General features: G+C 33.7%; 1 long non-coding RNA gene across 1 annotated transcript; it reads right to left on the bottom strand.

Annotated features, from left to right (window-relative positions):
- Positions 1–8,621: 8,621 nt before the first annotated feature.
- Positions 8,622–14,949, bottom strand: LOC149772666 (uncharacterized). Its single transcript, XR_016417622.1, has 3 exons — positions 14,241–14,949; positions 9,204–9,452; positions 8,622–8,715 (listed from the first exon to the last, which is right to left on the bottom strand). It is a non-coding gene; the product is annotated as an uncharacterized LOC149772666 (long non-coding RNA).
- Positions 14,950–19,002: the final 4,053 nt, after the last annotated feature.

Here is a 19,002-nt window from a genome sequence, read left to right as displayed (position 1 = left end):
ATATAATCATATCAGTGTATAATAAGTTTTCTTCTTCAAAATTTCCTAAACTCTGAATTATTCCATTAATTATTTCTTTTCTTTTATCTTTTAATTTTTCACATGATATAATTATATGTTTTTTATCATCGAAACTCTCTCTTTACATAAGGGGCATTTTGGGTTTACCCTTATTATTTTTTTCGGGAAGACTTTTTCACCTGTCCACCAAGCATCATGTAAGTATGTGTATATATTGGCTTTTTTCTTGGGTTCCTTAAGTTTTGTCCATTTTTTCCAGATTTCATCCCAATTTAGCAAGGGTTGTTGTATTTCAATTTTGTTTTTGTGTAGTCTTAGGTCTCGTATTATTTCATAGATTTTGTTTTTATTTATAGGATTCCATAGTGCATTTGTTTTATCTTTGTATGTTTTTATTGTTTCTGTTATTCTGTATGCGGATTTTGGTGGTTTGATTGTTTTGATTAATTTGTTGTTGTTATAGATTTTTTTTGTTTAATTAGAAAACCAAACCAATAAATATATAATCCTTGCCAGTAAATTCCAGGTTTTGGAGTTAGACTATTTATTCCTTCTATATGGTTTGTTCTTTGTTTACTAAGTAAGTTTGCTTATCCTTTGATTCCATGTGAAGTTTTTAAATATAAATGATTCTATTTTTTTAATGTAGTACAATTCAAAATCGATTATGTCATATTCATGCCAAATTGAATTGAACAAATAAGCTTTGGCAATCTGAGCTTTGTATATTAGATTTTGGTCTCTCTCGTTCCATATTTGTACATGTTTTAAATTTTTTTCTCTATTTGCTTATAGCTCAACATTTTACTATTTTGCCCTAGATATACGCCTAGTACTTTTACCTGTTTCTTTAGTTAGATCTGATTTGATAGGAATAATTTATTTTAAATATTTATTGAATTACAGAGTGCCCATTTGATCGTCTGGAATAAATCAAAATGTTTGGGTTACTATGAACTCATTCAAATACATTCTGGACAATGCCATTGTGATACATCAAGAACTTTGGTAGTTCAATACATCCAAGCATATTGCTACACAGGCATAATTTAAACCTTGAATTCATTCAGAACACTCTATTCTTTTGAACGTTTTAGTATTTTTTTAGGATTTAATTATTAAAAAAACGCATGTTCCTCTTAAATGTTATTTTTATAACTTAGATAATTAAATTATTTGTTACGTTTTACAAAACTTGTTCGTTTTGCTTCTTTCTGTTACTTAGTTTAAGACCATATATTCGTATAAATGTTATCGTGTGCTGCACACGATCACACTAACGGCAAAGCCTGGCTTCGGACTGAGTATCTTTCGAAACAAAACGCCATACTGTAGGCAAATCGCACCCACTTTATCTGTTTGTAAAAGTAAATTTTACGTTACTCTCCTAATGATGACTTTTTGGCAGCAAACAATCCCACTATTCATCAACATGTCGTTATTATAATCTTTCATTTTGACCAGACATGTTTGATGAGAACAATTTCTGCAAACTGAAAAATAAACGTAAAGACACTCTACAGACCAGAGAAGAAATAATTCACATATTATGTCCCTCCAAAGATATGTGCTTCTTAGGCATTCAAAATTTTTGTTTTCCTGCTGGCAACTGCAGCAAGTCGTTTATAAACAAATGAGGCTTTTTATTACACGAGAAAGAAGATAAAATGGAATTTAACAAAGCCAATATACAGTAGGGTTACTGTGTTAGAGCTAAGCAACTTATTCATGCATGAATTGTATTACAAGCTGAAAACATATAGGATGTTGGAATGTTATTGTTGTTGTTGTAGGGTTAACCGCCATTTTTATCACAAGATAGGTTATACATGGCGGCCATTAGAACTGGTAGAGGAAAAACCCTGGAAAATCCCGGGAAGAACCACCGACCCAGGCGAACCTACTGTCACGCTTTCTAATGTGCTGGAATGAGACTACTCGTGACTAATGGCACATTTTGTATATCCATGTTGAGACAAAACACGTTTAAAAATACATAAAGGATGACATCATTATTACACTTGTGACTATAAGAAATGACAATTTATTGGGTATCCTATAAATCAATAAAAACGTTGTTAGAGATTTCAGTGATGACGCTAATGGCGTGTCCATTAAAGAGTTTGTTTTTGCTTAAGGTCAATCGATTTACGTATTAACAACAGACAAGACGAAATATCGTTTGTAAAAAAATCAAATACATCTAATCAAAGAAAATTTAAAATTTCAACTGCACACATTTTTTTATTATTGAAAACGAGAATTAAAAGGAAAAGAAATTAATCTGATCAAACACCATCAGATGAATAGCATCACCATCAAGAAAGTAACGTTGTTTGTATAGGATGAAAGGCATGTGCTAGTTGAGAACATAAATCAAACTGAAATAAAGCAGCGTTGTCTTTGTAAGCTTAGAAGTGAATGCCAATTGACAACGTAAATACATTGTCTTTTGAGTACTTTTTAGTTAAACGAGAAGTGAATGCTAATTGACAACGTAAATACATTACCTTTTGAAGTACGTTTTATTTCAACGAGAAGCGAATGTCAATTGACAACGTTAATACATTACCTTTTGAAGTACTTTTTATTTCAACGAGAAGCGAATGTCAATTGACAACGTAAATACGTTACCTTTTGAAGTACGTTTTAGTTCAACACGTTAGGTGCAGACATTGCAGAGCCTAACGAATATTCTGGTCTCATTTAAACTTTGTATTTTATTTTGCTATGGTAAGCATTTCAACAACGCATCCTTTTAGTTCGCTACATGGTTTTCACAAAAAAATATTTTGCCTTCTGCTTGAGACAACCAAAACATACAAAAATATATTCTCTCTAAAATCTTTGATTACCGAGTTCTGATTATGAGCGATTGCAGCATGTCCACCACTAAAAGCTTTTTTTTTGATTACGTTAGTTGTTTTCTTGTCTACCTGGCCAATATTGCCACAGCACCAATTAAAAACAAAGAATTGGTCCATTGACTGACATCAATAAGTAACGCTAACCACTTATTCAGTTTAACCGCACAATCTACAAGGATTGCATTTTCATTTTAGAATAGCCATTCCTATTGCAATTCATTTTGAAGAGAAACGTGGGAAACGTGATAATGACGTTATCAAAACAGTGACAAGTAAATTACTTCTGCTTCATACTGGGATTTAGAAAATTGAAAATAAATAATTGTATCAAAAAATATGAATCGGTGGCTAAAGTTATTAAGCTTTCATTAAGGCATTCGTGTAACAAAAATAAATTTGTTCGTTGATACAGTGTAGTGCTTGGGGTAAAGAACTCTATTTCAAGTAATATATATCGATCAACAGACGGAAACAGATTTTTCACGATTGCAGAAAAACATCCGGTGAATAAAACTCCTTTCTTATTGGATAAATGATTGATTTTAATTTTTTCTTCAACGGCGGTTTTGCCTGTCATCGTTTTGTATGTGTTAATGAATGAGATGGATCGAAAAGAATAATTTGACTGCGCTTGCGTGAAAAAGTGTAGTCATTTTTTTTTAAAGAGAATTATTATTGTCTTATTTCTCAAACATTTACCTCTTAGAAAAAAAAGAGTTCTTTAAATATATAATGTTCAGTGCATGGGGATTGTGCTAGTAGTGATAGGTAGCTACTTCATTCAGACTGTATTCTTCTATCAAATTCCTACTGATGATTCAGTTGTCTTTGTTAGGAATATAGCCTCCTCGCATTATGTTTCTTAGGACGATGCTTTTAAAATTAAATTTAGCTGACATGATATATTAATTTGGTTGTCAATGAAAATGAGTTAAATGACAATCAAGATCGAATTGACTTGTTGAATATGATTAATCTGATCTCGATAAATAACTGTTTGAAGATCTACATGGCCCTTCAATTTCTATTGAAATAAATTTAAAAAGGGAAAAAAAAGAGATAAATGATGTGATGTGATGTGATTTGGATTTTTCACGTAGCGTTAACAATTTTTCAGTCATATCGCTACGATGTCTGCAATAAAAATCCAAATCACAATTTATAGAGATGTCTAGCACTGGGGCATCATGCCGCAGACATGTAGCATGATGTCCCACCCAGTCACATTATCCTGACACCAGGTCGACCAGTCCTAATACTAACCTCTTGATGCTGAGCGCCAAGCGAGGCAGCTGTTAGTACCATTTTTGTAAGTCTTTGGTATGACTCGGCCGGGGATCGAACCCACGATGTCCCGCATCCGAGGCGGACGCTCTAGCCACTAGGCCACCGGAACGGTGAAGAGAAAGGTAATATGATCATGGATATAATGGATTCAGTAATCACAAAAGTAGAGGATGTCACAAAAGGAATATGTACATGTACCTAAACCAATGACTTTAAGACTAGCAACATAAAAGCAGCATATAGCTAAGCAATTACACCTGTGAAGTGGGGCCCAGAGTGGCCGAGTGGTCTAAAGCCCTTTCCGTTACGGATCACTGCCATCTCACCTCTGTCTGCGTGAGTTCGAGTCTCGGATTCGGCTAATATGGGTATGTGAGAAAGCTTGCCAGTAGCTTCTCGTGGGTCGGTGGTTCTTTCTGGGGGTTTTCCCGGGTTCTTTCCCCACCAATAATACTGGCCGCCATGTATAGCCTATCGTGTGCTGAAAAATGGCGTTAAACCCTTGAACAACACCTATGAAGTTAATCGTTAGAAAAGGAAAACTTAATTATTATGATATTAAAGATCGGTAACTAATTTCAGCAAAATTATCTATTTATGAACATTTATCATTTATCTGATATGGATTTACTTTTCACAGTTTCATGTTTGATGTATTACGAACTTAAAATGTTTCTACAAACGAATGCTAGCTATACATCATAGCCTTCAATAAAAAAAATAAATAAATAAATAAATATATATATATATATATATATATATATATATATATATATATATATATATATATATATATATATATATATATATATATATAGATACATATATATATAGATACATATATATATATATATATATATATATATATATATATATATATATATATATATATATATAATTTTGTAAATATTAAGAAATTTCTAAAAGGTTATTTTAGATTAGGAAATAGCAAATTTTAGAGAATGATAATTGAGACCTGTGGAAAAGTTGAGGATTATATAATCTTGTCACTGGAAATATTAGTAATTCGTGCTTTATCATCAGAGCAGAATCAAGTTATTGTTGTGTACAGTATTTGATTTGGAATTATTCAAATTATTTCTTTACTGGAAATACAAAAGTGTTCCAATGACGTTCTCTGAAATGGACACTTGATATTAGACTGGAATTTTAAAAAAAAAAAGATTTCTTATTGGATTGTCTTATTGTGATCCATCAAAAGAATGTTTGCACATCCACACTTTACAAACCATCACAGGCAAGTCAACACTTTCAGCGTTGGGCTTAATTTGGATTTCCACTAAAGTTTATTCAGAACATTTATGTTTGGGACTTGTGTCTGTAATTATAAGATTATTTTAGGATTAAATCGCAATAACGTAAATTCTTATTTTCATTCTCGCCGTTGTATTCCAGAGAAATAAATTATTTGCTGAATTTTACAAAGGATGTTGCTTTTCACTCTTTTCTGTTACTTACTTTAAAAGGATAGACTCGTAAATATATATATATATATATATATATATATATATATATATATATATATATATATATATATATATATATATATAACTATCTGAGAACAGTGTACGTTTTTACAAAATGTGTTGTTTTTCTCTCTTTACAACTAGTTAATTTAATATATATATATATATATATATATATATTAAATTAACTAACTGAAAAGAGAGAAAAACAACACATTTTGTAAAATTCAATTAGTCCTAATCAATAAAGTTCAAATTAAAGTGTGAAGTGTGATGATGTGCTAACAGTCTTCCAATTAATCACAATAATATTTGTCCATCCTCTACTTTTCAACTGTTGTCAATTACCGTTTTGAGTTTTTATTTAAAGTTACTCATACATCATTGGTAACCATGCAGTATTTGTAATATGCAGTGTGTAAGCATGTAAATACTTATGATAATAAACGATTTAATTTAATTGAATTGAAAAAATGTTAGATCGCCGCTGTGAGGATATAATTTTCTCCCACTGATATATTTCAGTATTTGATTATAAATTATTTAACAAAACATTATCTCTTGATTTTATAACAAGGCATTGAAACTGTACTGCTTATATCATGAGAGATTTCCTTTCATGCTGAGCAGATTTCTTTTCCCAAAACTTGACACCACAGTTATTATTGATTTCGTGAAGGAATTCAGAGGCTGGCCAACGTAGCTTGGTCCCGATTCTTGAACTGGCTTCTGTGTTATTCCAATCATCGCTAATTTTAAGTTATGTTTTTAGTTCAGAAAGAGCATTTCATTTGTAATAACCTGCAAGAGTTTTGTCCTAAAACCCTTCTCGAAAAAAAACAACCATGAACAATCCCCCACCCCCAAAAAATATTTTTTATTAACTTTAATCTTTGAAAGAAAAATTATATTATATATTCCTGAGATTTAAAGGGATAAGGGTTCTGACCGGTAACACACGGGAAGAAACCAGTTTATCCTAATTGCGTCTGCTAATTTCCAACATAAGCCAGTCGTAATCAGGAATAGTACAATTTTCAAAACAGCTCGACTCACTTCGTTCAGTTTGTGACATAATGGAGAAAATGCCGTCTGGCAGTGCCGTTTTGCATTTGGATAGTCTAGGATTTCACCATTGACATACATACATTTCACCATTGACATCCATCCATCCATCCATCCATCCATCCATACATACATACATACATACATACATACATACGAAAAGCAATCACCGGTCATTATGTTTGCGTGAAATATCACCTTTGATATTAAATGAAAGCGCTTGTGCTTGCGAGTGCCACCAACGATATTGGTTTGAGTGATCATGGATCCTTTAAACGTGATGCAATTGCTTTCTGATCCATAGATTCTGGATGCTAACTTTTGACAGATGTCATGGATAAGTAAATTATGTTTTAAAAGCCTTTAGTCAAACTGGTTTATATTGAAATGATAGAAGCTATAAAATCATATAATTAAATTAAATATTGGAAATATCAACTAATAGCAAACATATGAGAAATGACACTGCAAGACACAATTCTCAATCACGGGGCAGGAAGTGCGCTTATATGACTATTATAAGCGAATACACTGGTGTCGCCTTAAAGGTATTAAACTCTGACGATACATTGAGTGGCGATCTGTCGATGGACAACAAATTAAAAGAATAAAACGCACTTTACCCAAGTGGCAAGCAGGATACTACTGCAAAAAATCGTCATTACCCTGGTACGAGAACAGCCAGACGATGAGAAAAAAAGGATGAGCGTATCATTACATTACAGCTTGTATTTCCCATAAGCGACAACGCTTTTTATTTTGTCTACCAAGATGACCCTACTGATACAGATACTGTGCTAGCTCAAAGAAACGTTTAGGCTACCACAATAGTTGTTCTGTGATTTCAGACAATATCACACATCCGTAACGTTCTTGTTAGTACACAAATTGTGCAATCACTCATGTTAGAGACGACAAAGCAGCAGATTCTTTTCAACTAAAGGCGCTCTTTCGCATCACAGTAATCTTCATCACTAGATAATCGTCTCGCAAGTTTCGGCTAAAAAGCACAATGCATTTAGTCCTTCCTGTGCGGTGGATGGTACAGACAAAATACTAACGGCTGTGTCTCTGGTCACAGGTGAGGCCGGAATTGGATTGTTAGTAAGAATCAGTACCACCGCGATTACGCTTGAGATCACAGCTTTCAGATTTGTGTCTGTTTGTCACTAGAGATTTCATCAGCCGGTGACAATCCATCAACGCTAACATGATGCAATCCTCGTCTTGGCATAAACAAAGTTCAACACAATTGCAGGCCACGTATCTAATGGGCTGCACGACAATGCTGTCCAATAAGAAGAATTCGAACCTATCTTAATCGACGCTGACAAATACACAACCATGAAAAATTAAATGCTGGTTTCGGCGCAGGAATGATACATTTCTGTTGTAATGGACGAATGAGCAAAAAACGAATTAATAGCCGGTAAAGGAGCCGATCTTGCGAGAAGATCATGAAACTATCTCAGACAATTCACCATAACCTGCGTAGTCTCATTTCAATCATCAGAGCAGCTGCTTTCTGACTCCATGACTATTCTTCCAGCAGTTTTTCAATAACAGGTTCGGTCAGACCACCAAAGTTTATTTTCCACTTTATTCCATTGATGTAGAAAAGGACCCCCCAAAAAAACAAACATATATATATATATATATATATATATATATATATATATATATATATATATATATATATATATATATATATGTATATATGTAGAGAGAGAGAGAGAGAGAGAGAGACTTGTTTCCGAAGTTTCAGGATTCGAGTTTTTCATGTTGTTTTACAAGGAAACGTTTATCAAGAAAGGAAATAAAACCAATACGCTCATTTATTTGTATAAAACTTGCTGACACTATTGCCCATTAAAAAGTACAAATCACGGAAAATGTTTTTTCTTCTTTATTTGCATATATCTTAAATGCACTCAAATGAACTAGATATATATTAAAAATGAAAACGTGCTTCGTGTTGATCTGTTAATCTGAAATAAGACAGAAAAAGTGAAACAAGTGGTGTAAGAATCATTTAAATGTGCAATCGTAAGGAAAAGGCGGCCTTGAAATCCTTTATTTATATTAGTTCTTACTTAAATAAAGACAAATCAAAAGTAAATGATAAGATGAATTAATGATTGCAATCGAAAGATTTAAACTTTATAGCAATTCTTTAGTATTTTAACATATGATGATAAATAAAATGTTTTTATAATCAATAAATGTAGCACAAATTCCAACATTCACCAAAAAAACTGATGCATTGAGAGTTACATTTATTGATAAAATGACATAAAAAAGATATGCCAGGGATTAAAATTCAAAACAAAATAGAGTTATAAGGGAACAGTCTAATCTGAAGTCGATTGTACATATATATATACATCATAATATTAAAACAGACTTAAGTACCTAAGACGACCGCCGTGTAAATTCATGGTCAGTGAAATTGAACTGAAATAATGCAAGTCGCTACCTAATATATTTTATCAAAGAAATTCTCCTGTCAGTTAGCCATAAACGAATCTTCTTCCTCCAAATCCTCCTCCTCTTCCTCCATAGATACTACTTCTACCAAACCCATAACGTCTCCCTCCACTGAAGAATCCGCCGTAATATCCGCGGCTTCCATACCCATTACCAAATCCTTACTGGCCATTACATATATTCATGGTGGTTGTCAACAGAAGGCCGATCAGAAGTATGCCGACTAGATTCTTCATTTCTGCAAAATAAGTGTAACATTTGACTTCTTCACGAATAAAATATTTCCCTTTATATTATATACCGGGAATACCTTTAACATTATTTTAAGACAGCTAACTTTGGTCCATGATTACTGATTTTATTTTAAGGTAAATGTCATTTATATTTTTTTAAACATGTTGACACGGCCTTTAAATCTTAGAAGTTTCTGCAAGCATTTGTGTACCGTTCTGAGTAACTTTTCTTTAAAATGATTGAGTTTGTTTTCAGAAAGAAAAAAACTATTGCGACATAATGTCAAATATAAGGCTGAGATCTACATGATTATTCAACCCTTTCTTGACATAAGTCTTTGTGGAATCGTTTCTAGTTGTGTTCAGTTATAATTTCAAAAGAATTATGAATTTAATTTTTCGATGGAATTATAAAATGCTCATTAACATTTCGGACTAAAGTACTATCTTGGAATTATAATTGAGTTATTCAAATATATCTTGGGTTAGATCATTGTGATACATCAAGGCCATTGGTACGTCGGCACATTCAAAGTTATTGGTACATCAAAACATTCAAGATTTTTCGGATTCATTCGAAACATTCTATACGTTTGGTATTGTGATAAAACGTTGATGATTATTCGGGATTTAATTCACAATACTGTAAGTTCCTCTTTAGTTTCATTTTAATAATAAGAAAATTAAATAGCTCGTAAAGCTTTGCTTTTTTATACTTAAGTTAAGACCATAGCTTCGTTACATAAATTAATTGTCCTTGATTCTGAAGTTTGTACAAAGAAAGAATGATGAAACGTTCTACATTGGAGACATCAGGAATGCTTCTAAAATCTATGAATTGAAGTACCGAAACAAACTGCTTGAGGAAAGGTACTGTTTTGTTTATGTGATTTTTAAAATAAGTGTTTAATATATAACTTGTATATTTACTAATGGCTGATGTAAAAAAATGAACGATTCCCCACAGTTTCTTGCGTGCAAACGTTTGTCTGAGCACTTGAAAAAGACAATGAAAACTCGGGCACAGACTCTCCCTAGTGCCACTGAATATTTGCTTCACCCGCGTATGATCGCAATGTAAATCAAAGTACTTTAATTCCAGTAAGGATTTGAGCATTTTAAATTAGCAAGATATGGTTCATTTCTATTTTGAATTCGTTTGGTCTTTAATTTTGAAGCTAACTTTTTGAATTCTTTGGAGAAGTTTGTTTTATTCCCGCTCAGTTCAGTAGAACAGAGTTGACAATTTCTCTGTTTTTAAGGTACTTAACCAAACTATATTGAAACCAAACATTGAAATCAAGATCACCCTAAAGATTCTGATTTTGACTGAGAGAGACATCACACATTAAGACCTACCTTAAATCCATTATGATGTCACTAGAGACCAGCACCTGCTACTGAAAAATGTACATTGCCAAGCTGTTTTAGCTTCTTTTGTGCGTGTGGGTGTGATCGAATAGCGCAACACGAACGTTATGTAACTATCTAAATATACCTTGTAATACTATCATTTTGGATCGAGTGTAGCAGCGGCAGTACCATTTCAGACGTGAAATTCAATAACCTAAGAAACCATTGCCAAACGTACTATTTCATTTTAGTATGATTTGGACTGAACTGAGCGGGAATGAAACACGAGTCGTTATTAATGGTCATCGTGTGGGAATAAAAAATATTAATATGGAGAACCTATAACCGCTACACAGTCACGTTTTGTGGTTTCCGTAAAATTATTTCCTCATCTGTTCTGGCGGGATGAGGTGTGGTTGTAAACCTTTAACTCATTATTGTTTTGCGTTTTTTTTTAAAATAGGTAAAGGCAATGTACAATTTGCTTTCAGCGCATATTGTTTATTCAACTACGATGAGATGGACAAGATATCCGGGGCCCCGAGATGCTGTTATTACTCTTCTATTATACTCTCAAGTCATTAATAATAATAATAATAAGAAGAAGAAGAAGAAGAAGAAGAAGAAGAAGAAGAAGAAGAATGAGGACTTTGTAAAGCGCCTAATCTTTAGAAGCTCTAAGCGCTTTACAACATTAGACAACACTTATAAGAAGAAGAAAAAAAACATATAATGATATGATTACAAAAACAAACACCATGAAATTAGAAAACAAAAAAACATGCTGAGAATACTTAAGGTAGGAAACATTATTAGGTCTTTAAGTTTGTTCTTGCAGTCGAAATAAGTGAGTTTTGAGAGCACTCTTGAATGGGATCACTGTGTCTTTGTGTCTAATTTCAGTGGGCAATTCATTCCACGTTGCTGGGCCCTGGTATGCAAAAGAACGCTGTCCATATGACTTTGTTTTCATAGTGGGAATAATGAGTATACGATTAACAATGAAGGTCTATCTTAGTATTTCTGTTAATAATGGAATCGCGTAGTGTTATTGTTGGAGATTCTTGCGTTGATAAAGTGCAAACTGAACAAGCATTTCCAACTAATTTTTCCTTTTTACTGGTACACCTGTGACACAATTATAAAATAGTCTTTGTCTAAGAATTATTTAAAGCTCCGGGTATTCGCGTTCTTCAGGGAGATCCCAACTGTCGACAACGGTCGATTTCAAATTTTACTCTTAACAAGATTATGCTTCATTGACTATGAGGGTTTGTTGAAAACCACTTTAATCTGACGCAGATATTAGTCAACAGGAGGAACAGTGTTACCATAACTGTTAGTATATGCTCTCATCCGGCGTAGCACAACGTCGAAAACTCCACAGTCTTATCACCGCGGTAAAAATCCATCCCGTATATGCAACGATAAATCCTTCTATTTGAATTTTTTCTCTGGCAACTTAGAATATTTATGCTGCACATCAAGTTCAATGAATAACTACAAAGCCATGTTCGTCAATGTTGCAGTTGTCCCAATCATTTTTATACGTGTGCGTAGTGTTGTGTTACATAGACCACATCTCTATTTTCGTTTCTGTCTGGGCAAAATGTCCTCATTGGGTTATCTTCGTGTTGAAATATTATATAGTCGTACGCGACAAGATTGTTCTCCCTTGAACGAAAGTCATCAACGGAAGGTGCTTCATCTTTGAAATAAATCTTTGGTGCACGATTTACTTCTTGCAGATGAACGAAGCACTACCGTCAACTTTCAGAGCAAATCTCAACACGGTTGATCGTCCCATGATGGACAATTATATACAACAATACCACGTCAAACCAGTTCAAATTTATATTCTGTAACAATTGGATTTTCCCTGAACTTGCCAAGCCAATAAGCAATGCGTTCACTTAGGTAGTTCAGGCTTGGCTTCCTGAGACAGGTCAATGACAGAAAACACTGTGATCTTTTCATGTCAGAGCATTTTCATTTTTCCGTCTCCTTGTTGAATATCACTTCTTGCAATGCAAAATTGATGTATATAAGGCAATAATGCATTCATATTATGTGCGATGGGCATGAATCCTTGTACTGCAAATACGAAAATGTCTAGTTATTCCATCACCAAGACTTGTGATTTATATGTGGCAAAGAAAGAAGTTCACGTTTGCAGGGCCTTCCATGTTCATCGGCCATAGACGCGCAGAGTCTACCAATGTTTCTGGTAGTGATGACACTACAGTAAAACCTGTTATGAGACACCGCCCCTTCTGCCAACCAAAAGCGGTCTCTCAAGACAGGTGGTCTCTCAAAAGAGGTGTGTGAAAATAGACTGGTTTTCAGGGTCAATAGTTAGCATTGTTGAAAAATAAATAATACCCATACTCACTGTACATGCATCATATCCTTTATTCATGAATCTTGTTAAATATTGCATGCATTCCTCTCAAAATATCTTTATATAATAAAGATATACATCTATCAAACAACGAGAATAAAATTTATATTTCAACATCACATTAATATGTACAAAAAATGAACAGTTAGATATGATGTATATATCTTATTTTATACACTTATTCACTTGTTTTTTTAAAAGAAATCCATTATACTTCTTTGTTGACATGTTTTACTCAGCTATTTGGTCTGAACATGTATCTCAATTATTGCCTTTTCCGGAATCAACTTTCCACTTACTGGTATGTTTTTCCTCCTTGCAACACAAAACCACTCCCATACTCGCTCGTTCAGATCTCCGTAAACTGTCCGTCGTGCCATGGCATATTTCCTCTGTGCTTGTGCACCTTTCTGCCATTCGTTTCTAATGGACTTGTTGTCTTTGATTACATTTTGAACTTGCGTTTTACCGACGCTTAAGCTGACTGCTATTTTGCGAGTGGTCTCGCCTTTATCATTTCTTTCAATGACATTAATCCTTTCTTCCAGTGTTAAAATGTTTCTTTTTTTCAGCGGAGATTCTGCCGTTGTTATTAGTGTTGACGTTATAAAGACTATCGGTTTTGATCAGGTTTTGGGGAATTGTGGAATAAATATATATTATGTACCAATGAATGAAACCAAAAGACATAATTAACTCATCAAGAAACAATACATTTATTCTGAGACGAAGTTTAAATCAACAGCGTTATAGCTCGATAAACAAATGTTCCGACCATCTGCACCCACGTAAACAGATTGTGGCTTGGTGAAACACTAACAAAAGAAATAAAAAATAATTTTAAAAAAATCCGGAAATGATTCTCACTTACTAGTATTAAAGACAATGAGCTCATTCACCCTCTAGGCAATATGGATTAACTGGAAAGAAAACGACGTACTCAAACCAACACTGAAGCCCTTTCAAACGATTTCTCACTTGGACATAAGGACTACCGGCGTTTTGTGAGTTTTCATAAAGATAAAGAAAAAATACAAACCTCTAAATTGACTGCGTATATCCATCATTACTCCCTTTGATGTTACTCTTACTGGCTATTCACATGACTTCGGCACTACAATGGCGGTTAGTGACATGTACTTTAGTCTGGTTTACTGCAGTTTACAAATGACACCGTACGCTGGAGTTGTAAATTTCACAAAACTGGTACTGTAGCAAGACAAATTATTTTTAAATACTTTATTAGAGCAATCTTTGCTGTTTATGCAGTCTTTGTTACAAAGGATTAAATGATGGTTAGAGGTGTTTATCCCGATATATGGTTGTTCAACTATAGTGTTATTTAATGTGTACTTTGTTTGCATACTACATTTATCCCGAGCTCTAGTGTTTACAAAGGATTAAGTTAAGGTCAGTGGTGTCAATCTGTTTTGATTTTTTGGCGATGCGGTCGTTCATAGCAGTGTCAAAATGCATATTTTGCCAAGAAATCGCGGTCGCTGGTCGCGTTCAGCAGGTGGTCGTCCATAACAGAGCGTTTATATAGTAAAATCGATCCGTGCATTACGATTGTGGTCGGAAATGACAGGTGGTCGCTCATAGCAGAGGTCGCTCATGACAGGTTTTACTGTACTACATTAATAAAGTTACACAGAACATCATGGAGCAATTACCCTGGTAAAATGACACTACTGGATACAATTAATGTGAGCTTGGTACAAAGTTCTATATACGACTCGATTCTAACAACTTGTAAAAGCTAGGGAAGTACATATTAATTGTTTTGCTGCTACATATTACCGATATGACGTGGCTTATAAGGCATCGGCCGATATGTATATGACACTTGTTGAGCTAGGGTGTCCTATGTGACTGAACATTCTTTGAACCTTCACGAGAATATTCAAACATTCAATGTCCCGACACAAGCACCGTTCATCTTCTGTTGTAATACGGTGATTTTAAAAGGATAGTTGGCTTCTTGCTGATTCTGTCACAGAAAGGTAATGCGTGTTAACTTCCGTCCATTGCTCTTACTGTGCTGGTCAGTGATTCGTAAATACAACCCACTTATCGAAACACAATAGTGCCGCGCCTCTGAAAAATTCATCTCACTTAAAATAACAAAACAAAGAGATTAACGGTGATGTAAGGGGTGAATCTTTTGAACTTAATGATATCAGTAACCAATACCAAAATGTAATGTCATTAAAATTAAATTTGCAAAGGTATTGTTTGTATTTTCGAGTCTTATCTGCTTTATCGCCCATGGGATTTTTGTACGTTTACCTCTGAGCGCGGTGGAACATAACTTGGTGGTGGTATGAATGTCCATCAGTGACAAAGTTTGTACGGGGTAATATGATGCTGGACTACCAAGCATCTGGAAAGCCTAAACCTCCTTCTCAAGCCTCGTTGCATAACTTTTGTGGATTTCATCATTGATAGTTTCCGTGTCTTTATGGTTCAAGATTGCACAGGCACCACCATAATACCATACAAAAATTCCACATCAAATACGAGGTATAGAGGCCTATATCTATATCAATAGAGGAAATACTAAACGCTCACGATACTTTTATATTTCTTCCTATCATTTCCCATAAATACGCTTGAAATCCTTTGAAAAAATTAATCACATGAATCGAATTATTTAATTCATTTTTCATTTTGTAAGATAAAGTCAACATTCCTTCAGTTATCTTTTAAAAAGATCTCATAGCTTTCTAGTAATAGCTATTTTCTGCTTCAGCGCAAATTTATTTTACTTCTCTTTTGGTAAAAATGCGAATTAAAGAAAAGAAAAGTGTTATTAATTTTCTTAAGAGTTTGTTTGTCAAAGTTTGCTCCATATACATAGCACTATACATATATATAATTAGGTGTTGTCTTTCTCCAGTAACTCCTTCATTTGTAGATTATAGAATTTGTTTATCAATCAAATTGTTTCTTCTTGTTATATAGTTATATAAGAACTACCTCTATTTCCTCTACCGTTTGTATTTCTGTCATAGCCAATGAGTATTTTGAGAAGACATATATTGCTTTCAAAATACATTTGTGTTTACACTTGAATTATTTAACAGTTCTTATTTAAATGTAGTCGAATTGAAGATGGTCATATCGATGACTACATTAAGACCCTAACATTTGAATTTATTTAATCTGTTTCTAGAATATTTATGAAGACAGTTTTATATGAAAAACGTTAATGTTGTTTTATATCTAGTTTAACTGGCCTTCATAACAGAATACTGTTTGTGAAAGCAACAGGAACTGTACGGTTGTATTATACGTGTTTAAAATACTATTTCTGGTAATGAAAATGCTCATTTATATGTTTTCTTTTGTGTTTATTTAGCAAACGTCTCCTTGCCAACCTTCGTCTGCTAGCACTCAGGGAGAACAAACTTAAGAATCATGACCTTTAATCATACTTAACATCTTTAATAAATGACATTGGACTAGTTTATCGAGCCATAGTGAATGTAGGTTTCCCGTTCTATTCGATGTCCACAAGTGCTTTCAAAGAATTTATTACAAACTAATGCTGATCCATGTATGCATTAATTGGTTTTGTCGAAAGAATAAGATATTCAATTTTACTGCTTTTCCAATACGACTCTAACATAGAAGTACTAATGCCTCTATAATAACACAACGATGTGTGAAAATTATTAATGTAGTCATTGGAATATACTCCGGCCCAGTTGATCTATGTTGTGGTGTTCCACGGGGGGGGGGGGGGTCTTGGGCCTGTTCTCTTCATTCTGTACACTCAATCGCTCTCAAGTGTCATATATCATCATCCAGCGTCTCACCAATTGTACGCTCATGAACACCCAAATATACAAATCTAGCCACCCAACTGAAGTTGATGCTACCATCCAACGTGTAGAGAGGTGCATTTCTGATGTGAAATCATAGATGACATGTAACAAGCTGCAGACGAATGATGATAAAACTGAGGCCATTCTGATCACAACACAAAGACTTTCTCATTCATATCCTTTACCTCAAACAATAAATATCAGCAACACCAACATTAAATTCACACAATCAGTACGAAACCTAGGTGTTACTCTGGACAGTACTCTCACATTGCACCAGCATGTCATGAACATATGCAAGGCTGCATATCTTGAGCTGAGACGCATCAGCTCAATTCGCAAATATCTTTCAGTTGATGCCACTAAAACACTTGTGTGTTCATTAGTACTTTCAAGACTGGACTATTGTAATTCAGTTCTGTCTGGTTCATCTCAGTATCTACTCCAGAAACTTCAAAACGTTCAAAACACAGCTGCTCGGATCATACTTAGAGTACCACGATCAGAACACACTTCCCCACTGCTCTGTACCCTACACTGGCTATCCTTTCGATCCAGGATCAAACACAAAATTTGTTCTCTATGCTACGTTTCACTGTCGGACTCTAGTCCAACATACCTATCCAATCTCACCCATGTGTATACACCAGCAAGAAACTTAAGCTCCTCTTCTGACAATCATATACTCATTATTCCCACTATGAAAACAAAGTCATATGGACAGCGTTCTTTTGCATACCAGGGCCCAGCAACGTGGAATGAATTGCCCACTGAACTTAGACACAAAGACACAGTGATCCCATTCAAGAGTGCTCTCAAAACTCACTTATTTCGACTGCAAGAACAAACTTAAAGACCTAATAATGTTTCCTACCTGAAATATTCTCAGCATGTTTTTTTTATTTTTTAATGTTTTTCTAATTTCATGGTGTTTGTTTTTGTAATAATATTATTATATGTTTTTTATCTTATAGGTATTGTCTAATGTTGTAGAGCTTCTAAAGATTAGGCGCTATACAAAGTCCTCATTATTATTATTATTATTATTATTACTATTTGGTTTTAAGTTCCTTTTATCGATGTTTTAACATAAACAGTTTTTACGTTTTCTGTGACAGAATAATATAACATTTTTAAACATGAAATTAATTCATGATCTATATATTGGTTCTCTCTTCTATTTTGGGGAGAGTGTCCTCTATTATATGTATTTCCTTTAAAAAATATTAGAAGTTATGTTATGAATGGTCATAAGTGTTTGTCTTGTATGGCTTTTGGTTTGAGTAGAAATGGTTTGAAAACAATTAGCCTCTTTCTTCCAACATTAAGGATTATGGAAAGAGCTAGACCAAGGATCATTAAAATTCTATTAAAATACCTAGACCTCTAGCAGCCAATTTTATTTTTTATATAAAACAATAGAACGAAAGAAAAACTGGATCAATACTATTTAAAATTTAATGATGAAACACCGGTCAAAGGCCTGAATGGTCGTAAAACAATTAACCTCTTTCTTCCAACATTAAGGATTATTTAAAGAGCTAGACCAAGGTTCATCAAAATTGTATTTAAATACATAGACCTTTAGCAGCCAATTTTATTTTTATATAAAACAATAGAACGAGAAGGAAAAAAACGGGATCACTGCTATTTTAAATCTAATGATGAAACACCGGTCAAAGGCCTGTACAACAAAAGTTAATACAAATGTACTAAAAGGTATAAGTTTTGGGAAAATTGCCTTTAATGTGATTTTAGTGAAATGTTTTATTTTATCGGTTAATAATTTTGAAAATGGGGTAACAATACAAGGCTTTTATGGCAAAAGTAGAGTAGTTTTACATATCAGGCAAACATTTGAAACAAATAGAATGGCTATGAACCGGTTTATTAAACATTAAGTTCCACGGGCTCCTCGGTGTCTACGCTACTTATATGTTGCTAATTGATTAAAAATCTAGTTTCTTTTAT

This window comes from Sinohyriopsis cumingii, unplaced genomic scaffold, assembly GCF_028554795.1.
Source record: "Sinohyriopsis cumingii isolate HCF-2022 unplaced genomic scaffold, ASM2855479v2 utg001306l, whole genome shotgun sequence".
NCBI lineage: Eukaryota > Metazoa > Mollusca > Bivalvia > Unionida > Unionidae > Sinohyriopsis > Sinohyriopsis cumingii.
Note: the sequence above shows the minus strand (reverse complement) of the source record. Positions and strands in the feature narration are given on the sequence as shown.